Source organism: Metopolophium dirhodum, chromosome 1 (assembly GCF_019925205.1).
Source record: "Metopolophium dirhodum isolate CAU chromosome 1, ASM1992520v1, whole genome shotgun sequence".
NCBI lineage: Eukaryota > Metazoa > Arthropoda > Insecta > Hemiptera > Aphididae > Metopolophium > Metopolophium dirhodum.
The window spans coordinates 159,706,212-159,713,711 of record NC_083560.1 but is presented as its reverse complement, the minus strand read 5'-3'; the positions used below and the strand labels follow the sequence as shown (position 1 = coordinate 159,713,711).

The 7,500-nt window shown below is 60.9% G+C and overlaps 1 non-coding gene and 1 pseudogene across 1 annotated transcript; both read left to right on the top strand.

Moving 5' to 3' along the window:
• Positions 1-5,949: 5,949 nt before the first annotated feature.
• On the top strand, positions 5,950-6,107 carry LOC132937606 (5.8S ribosomal RNA). Its single transcript, XR_009663727.1, has one exon. It is a non-coding gene; the product is annotated as a 5.8S ribosomal RNA (ribosomal RNA).
• A 369-nt stretch (positions 6,108-6,476) lies between these two features.
• The window catches only part of LOC132937730 (large subunit ribosomal RNA), a 4,886-nt pseudogene continuing 3,862 nt past the window's right edge, over positions 6,477-7,500 (top strand).

The window sequence follows — 7,500 nt, the reverse complement described above, 5'->3', positions numbered from 1 at the left end:
GCCCTTCATCGATTGCCGATTTTTGTCTGGTCGGCGTTCGACGGGTGCGAGATGGACTAACGTAAAGAATTATTACGTCCCGCGGACTCGGAGTGCCGAACGCGGAAAAATTTTTCTTCGACGGGCGAGGCGCGGAGTCGCCCTTGGTGCGCGGCGGCGTCCCCGTGACCGGATCCGTGGACACTGTGCCCTTCATCGATTGCCGATTTTTGTCTGGTCGGCGTTCGACGGGTGCGAGGTGGACTAACGTAAAGAATTATTACGTCCCGCGGACTCGGAGTGCCGTACGCGGAAATATTTTTCATCGACGGGCGAGGCGCGGAGTCGCCCTTGGTGCGCGGCGGCGTCCCCGTGACCGGATCCGTGGACACTGTGCCCTTCATCGATTGCCGATTTTTGTCTGGTCGGCGTTCGACGGGTGCGAGGTGGACTAACGTAAAGAATTATTACGTCCCGCGGACTCGGAGTGCCGTACGCGGAAATATTTTTCATCGACGGGCGAGGCGCGGAGTCGCCCTTGGTGCGCGGCGGCGTCCCCGTGACCGGATCCGTGGACACTGTGCCCTTCATCGATTGCCGATTTTTGTCTGGTCGGCGTTCGACGGGTGCGAGGTGGACTAACGTAAAATATTAATACGGCAAGTGGATGTGGTTTACCGGTATTATTCGGTGCGGGCATTCGGCGAGCACGTCCCGCGGACTCGGAGTGCCGTACGCGGAAATATTTTTCCTCGACGGGCGAGGCGCGGAGTCGCCCTTGGTGCGCGGCGGCGTCCCCGTGACCGGATCCGTGGACACTGTGCCCTTCATCGATTGCCGATTTTTGTCTGGTCGGCGTTCGACGGGTGCGAGGTGGACTAACGTAAAGAATTATTACGTCCCGCGGACTCGGAGTGCCGTACGCGGAAATATTTTTCATCGACGGGCGAGGCGCGGAGTCGCCCTTGGTGCGCGGCGGCGTCCCCGTGACCGGATCCGTGGACACTGTGCCCTTCATCGATTGCCGATTTTTGTCTGGTCGGCGTTCGACGGGTGCGAGATGGACTAACGTAAAGAATTATTACGTCCCGCGGACTCGGAGTGCCGAACGCGGAAAAATTTTTCTTCGACGGGCGAGGCGCGGAGTCGCCCTTGGTGCGCGGCGGCGTCCCCGTGACCGGATCCGTGGACACTGTGCCCTTCATCGATTGCCGATTTTTGTCTGGTCGGCGTTCGACGGGTGCGAGGTGGACTAACGTAAAGAATTATTACGTCCCGCGGACTCGGAGTGCCGTACGCGGAAATATTTTTCCTCGACGGGCGAGGCGCGGAGTCGCCCTTGGTGCGCGGCGGCGTCCCCGTGACCGTGTCCGAACCACCGCGTGTGAAAATTCGATTTTTTTTTTTCACTCGACGTCCTCGGTTATTCGTCGGTGCCGGGGTGGTGCACATGACGGCAGCCCCGGCGATGTCCGTCGACACGATTTCGAATTCAACTTTTCGAACGTAGTTTTTCCGTGTGCAATAACTCGTTAACCGTTGGTTCGATCTCGACGTACCCGAGACGTGTTCACGTCGTACGTTCCGAGTACTATAGGACACCGGTGTCCGCGACATTTAAATCGGTAATCCTTTATCCGCGGCCGTACCGCTACGCACGGAGATAGACCGATATTTGATTTTCGCTTAACCGCTACGCACTGTGATTGACTGTATTCCGACGGCGGGGTCTCGGTCAACCGTTTTCACGGTTTGCCGGTGACATCGACCGTACCGTTCATCACGGGCAGACCGCAGAGTCGTTGTCCAGGGATATCCCCCTTTGCCGAAAACCTTTACCGCGTAGAATTTCTGCGCTGACCGCGACGTTACAGGGGTGATTACCGTCGCCGAGCTGCGCGCCCGCCGTACCGTCTCGTCGCACGGACCACCGTGTGTGAAAATTCGATTTTTTTTTTTCACTCGACGTCCTCGGTTATTCGTCGGTGCCGGGGTGGTGCACATGACGGCAGCCCCGGCGATGTCCGTCGACACGATTTCGAATTCAACTTTTCGAACGTAGTTTTTCCGTGTGCAATAACTCGTTAACCGTTGGTTCGATCTCGACGTACCCGAGACGTGTTCACGTCGTACGTTCCGAGTACTATAGGACACCGGTGTCCGCGACATTTAAATCGGTAATCCTTTATCCGCGGCCGTACCGCTACGCACGGATTTTGTGATTTTCGCCTAACCGCTACGCACGGTGATTGACGGATTTTCGATTCTCGGCTAACCGCTACGCACGGTGATGGCGAAGTTCCTTCGACTCGGGTGTACCACTACGCGTGAATACCCCCGTCGCACATTGTGAAACTCGAGATTTTGTAAATTTGTGAGCGACTCGGTCGTCGGCGTTCCGCCGGCGTCCGATCGCCAATCACGTACGACAGCAAAGCCACGGGCGACGCCGAAGCCGACGCGTCCATCGCCGCGCACCGGTCTGCCCCAGTCTTCGGAATGGTCAGCAATCCAGTGCCCTTCGATGGTATCCGTCCAAGTTTCGGCGACCGACCCATCTCGCACGCCGAGTGGCAAAACTCAACCGGCGTCGCAGGCCCGCCTTCCGGTGGGCCTCCGACGCGCAAATCGTTTTTTTCAAAAATCGATGACGACTCCCGTTACCGTTCCGCAAGTTACGAGCTCTCGACGCCAAAACATTCCCGCCGCGGCCGGCCATCGTCGCCGTGCCCGGCGGTCGCCGGGGCGAAGCCCCGGGACGACGGACTTCGCGTCGCGTCCCGGCTTCCCCCACGATCTCGGCTGGGGGCCGTTATAAACCTGGCGAGAGGCGCTAGCGCGGTAATTCTCCGTCCGCTGAAAACGGACGGCGTACGCGCTAACCCCGACTCTCGTCAACGCACGGGTCACGTCGCGTCGGGCGAGCGCTCGCTCTCCGCGTGTGTTCGGTCTACCGCACGCGACCGCCGCCGCAGTCGCCCCGCGTTCTGCGGGTGCTCAGTGCGGCGCTCGCGTCGACCGAAGCGCGCGGTTTACGGGCGCCCGTCCGCGCACGTATCCCACTCGAACCGCGGTCGGTCGTGCGCCGTGACCGTATACCGGTCACGGTCGTTTCGACCTTCCTCGGCGTCGGCTCGCCCACGGGCGGACCGGCGCTCGGACGCACGCGTCCCGAGACGAGTGTCCGCGTCGTCGTCGCCCCTTGGTCGGCGTCGCCGCGGGGATCCGTCACGGGACGCAGTTGTTGTAAAACCGAGATCCCTGGTTGATCCTGCCAGTAGTCATATGCTTGTCTCAAAGATTAAGCCATGCATGTCTCAGTGCAAGCCGCATTAAGGTGAAACCGCGAAAGGCTCATTAAATCAGTTGTGGTTCCTTAGATCGTACCCAAGTTACTTGGATAACTGTGGTAATTCTAGAGCTAATACATGCCGACAGAGTTCCGACCGTCGCGGCGCCCTCGGGCGTCGCTCGCGGGAGGAACGCTTTTATTAGATCAAAACCGGCCCGTCGCGGCGCGCTTCGTGCGCGTCCCGATCGCGGCCCGCGCAAAGACCTGGTGACTCTGAATAACTTCGAGCTGATCGCACGGTCTCCGTACCGGCGACGCATCTTTCAAATGTCTGCCTTATCAACTGTCGACGGTAGGTTCCATGCCTACCGTGGTGGTAACGGGTAACGGGGAATCAGGGTTCGATTCCGGAGAGGGAGCCTGAGAAACGGCTACCACATCCAAGGAAGGCAGCAGGCGCGCAAATTACCCACTCCCGGAACGGGGAGGTAGTGACGAAAAATAACGATACGGGACTCATCCGAGGCCCCGTAATCGGAATGAGAACACTTTAAAACCTTTAAACGAGGATCAATTGGAGGGCAAGTCTGGTGCCAGCAGCCGCGGTAATTCCAGCTCCAATAGCGTATATTAAAGTTGTTGCGGTTAAAAAGCTCGTAGTCGGATCTGTGTCTGGGCGGTGCCGGACCACCCTGGCGGTCCGTCGTGTCGCGGCCGGCCGTGTCGCGGGACCACGTGTCCCGTCGGCGCGGTCGTCGTCGCGCTCGTCAGCCGTCTCGGGGTGTTAGTTACCGGCACGTCGGCCGGACGTATTGTCGGCAGGCGGACACGTGTCTCGGGCTTCCGGCGCGCCGCGCGGCCACGCGTCGCGCGGCCGTCGGGGTTCGACGACGGCGGCCGCCTACTCCAATCTTGCTGCGCGGTGATCTTCACCGATTGCCGTCGGCGGGCCGACACGTTTACTTTGAACAAATTAGAGTGCTCAAAGCAGGCTCAAATCTGGCGGGGCGGCTTCACGGCCGTCTCGTCAAAAGGCCCTGAATACTGGTCGCATGGAATAATGGAACAAGACCTCGGTCCCGCGCATCTCCGCCCTTCGCGGGCGCGCGAAATCGCCCTCCGGGGCGTTTCCGTGCGCGGGCCGCCGGGCCGCGGGCGCCAGTCGCCCGCGCGTCCCGCCGGGCCGGTTTTCGGGACCGGAGGTAATGATCAACAGAGACGGGCGGGGGCATTCGTACCGAGACGTTAGAGGTGAAATTCTTGGATCGTCTCGAGACGAACTGACGCGAAAGCATTTGCCAAGTACGTTCTCGTATGATCAAGAACGAAAGTTAGAGGTTCGAAGGCGATCAGATACCGCCCTAGTTCTAACTGTAAACGATGCCAGCTAGCGATCCGCCGGCGTTTCATTAACGACCCGGCGGGCAGCTTCCGGGAAACCGAAGCTTTTCGGTTCCGGGGGAAGTATGATTGCAAAGTTGAAACTTAAAGGAATTGACGGAAGGGCACCACCAGGAGTGGAGCCTGCGGCTTAATTTGACTCAACACGGGAAACCTCACCAGGCCCGGACACCGGAAAGATTGACAGATTGAGAGCTCTTTCTTGATTCGGTGGGTGGTGGTGCATGGCCGTTCTTAGTTGGTGGAGCGATCTGTCTGGTTAATTCCGATAACGAACGAGACTCTGTCCTGCTAACTAGGCGGGTAACCCCGGGTCGGCGTGTGCGCGGCGCGGGCGGTTTCGGCCGTTCGTGTTCGCGTACCCGTCGGCTCGGCCCGGTATCCCCGAACGCGTTCGCCCGTCGTCCACGGCGGTCGTCGAGCGCGGCCGCGCCATCCGCGTCCCGGCGTGCGGCGGGCGTGTGTCGGCCGGGGGGCAACCTCCGGTCGGCGCGCGTCCGTCGTGCGTCGGGCTCCGTGGTGAAGCGCGCCGTGTTCGCGGCCGTCGCCGGCGGATCACGATACGTTACTAGGGCTACCGCCGGCTCCCAGGAGCTTAAACTCTTCTTAGAGGGACAGGCGGCGGACGAAAATAGCCGCACGAGACTGAGCGATAACAGGTCTGTGATGCCCTTAGATGTTCTGGGCCGCACGCGCGCTACACTGAAGGAATCAGCGTGTGTTAACATTCCTGGGCCGACAGGCTTCCGGGTAACCCGCTGAACCTCCTTCGTGCTTAGGGATCGTGGCTTGCAATTTTTCCACGTGAACGAGGAATTCCCAGTAAGCGCGAGTCATCAGCTCGCGTTGATTACGTCCCTGCCCTTTGTACACACCGCCCGTCGCTACTACCGATTGAACGGTCGCATTGAGGTCTTCGGAGTGGACGCGCGTTATTCGGCCCCCTCGGGGGCTGGGTCGTCGCGCGATCGCGAAGATGACCGAAATCGGCCGTTTAGAGGAAGTAAAAGTCGTAACAAGGTTTCCGTAGGTGAACCTGCGGAAGGATCATTAGAGACGGGCCCGCGGTACCGGCAGCACTTGCCGGTCTCGCGCGCGCCTAATCCGACCCCGTGGCCGCGTGCGCTCGCGACTAGCTCGCCGACCGCCCGCGCGCCGCGACCCCCGACCGAGCGTCGACCGAAAGATGGTTAACGTCGAAAGACCATACGGGCCCCGCCGTGCGTCCGCGCACGGCGCGTGGCCGGTAGAAGTTTCGTCGACAAAAAAAAACACCCGACCCCGAACAGCGGATCACTTGGCTCGTGGATCGATGAAGACCGCAGCTATCTGCGCGTCGTCGTGTAATCCGCAGGTTATACGAACATCGACCAGTCGAACGCACATTGCGGCCTCGGTGACCCGCGGGTCCCGGGCCACGCCTGTCTGAGGGTCGTATACCGGATACTCGGCCAGACCGATGCGCCGCCGGCAGGCGTCCGACGGCGGCGGCAGTCCTCCCGGGGACTGTCCGCCCGCCCGTCGGCCGCTCCGGTGGTGCGAGATTGGCGGTTCGACCGTGGAAAACCGCGCTCGCGCGGCCGCCTCCGGTCGTCCGCCCAAGTTGTGACGGCAAACAGTCACGGGTTCTCGCGTCGTCAAACGGCACGTCCCCGTCCGCCCGCCGCGCGAGAGCGCGGCCGGGTCGGCTGAGAGTCCACGGACCTCTCCGGCTTCCGAGACGCGGACGCGGACGGTCACCGTACGGGCGGAGCGCGGACCGCAGGCTGCCGTGTAATTTAAAAAAAAAAAAACCGATACGTTCCGACCTCAGATCAGGCGGGACTACCCGCCGGATTTAAGCATATTAATAAGCGGAGGAAAAGAAAACAACCGTGATTCCCTTAGTAGCGGCGAGCGAACAGGGAAAAGCCCATCGCCGAATCCCGCCGCGCACTTTTGTGTCGCGGCACCTATGGGAGTTGTGGCGTACGGGCCGGCCTCGTTGCCGGGGCGCACGTGACGGTCCAAGTCTCCCTTGAACGGGGCCATGGCCCGCAGATGGTGCCAGGCCAGTAGAGGCCGTCACAGCGTTCCGGGATCGGACCGCGCCTTCGAGTCGGGTTGCTTGAGAGTGCAGCCCGAAGTTGGTGGTAAACTCCATCTAAGGCTAAATACGGCCACGAGACCGATAGTTTACAAGTACCGTGAGGGAAAGTTGAAAAGAACTTTGAAGAGAGAGTTCATAAGAACGTGAAACTGTTCGGGTGTAAACGGACAGAGCCCGCGAGTCCCCGCCGGGCGAATTCACGGTCGGTCTAACCGCCGGCCGGATCTTTCGCTCGGTTAGCGGACGTCGCGACCCGTTGGGCGCCGGCCGAAGGGCTTGGGTGGCGTTCGTCGCGGCGGTTGCGTTTCGGCGTGACCGTTCGCGCCGAACCCTGGTGCTCCTGGTCGGCTCGCCCGACGGCAAGAACCGTCGACGCGGCCCCGTCGCAGGCGGGGGTCCCGTCGGTCGGCGACGATTTCGGGCTACTTTCCGACCCGTCTTGAAACACGGACCAAGGAGTCTAACGTGTGCGCGAGTCAACGGTGATCTTACGAAAAACCACGTTTGGCGCAATGAAAGTGAACCGTTTACGGTGCGGACGATGGCCTAGCGACCGAACCCACCGGCGTTCAAAGTCGCGCTGGTCCGCAGTCCGGGGGCGTCTTCGCCAGGTCGGCTTCGGCCGTCCGAGGGCGCACCCTTAGCGCACACGTTGGTACCCGAAAGATGGTGAACTATGCCTGGCCAGGATGAAGTCAGGGGAAACCCTGATGGAGGTCCGCAGCGATTCTGACGTGCA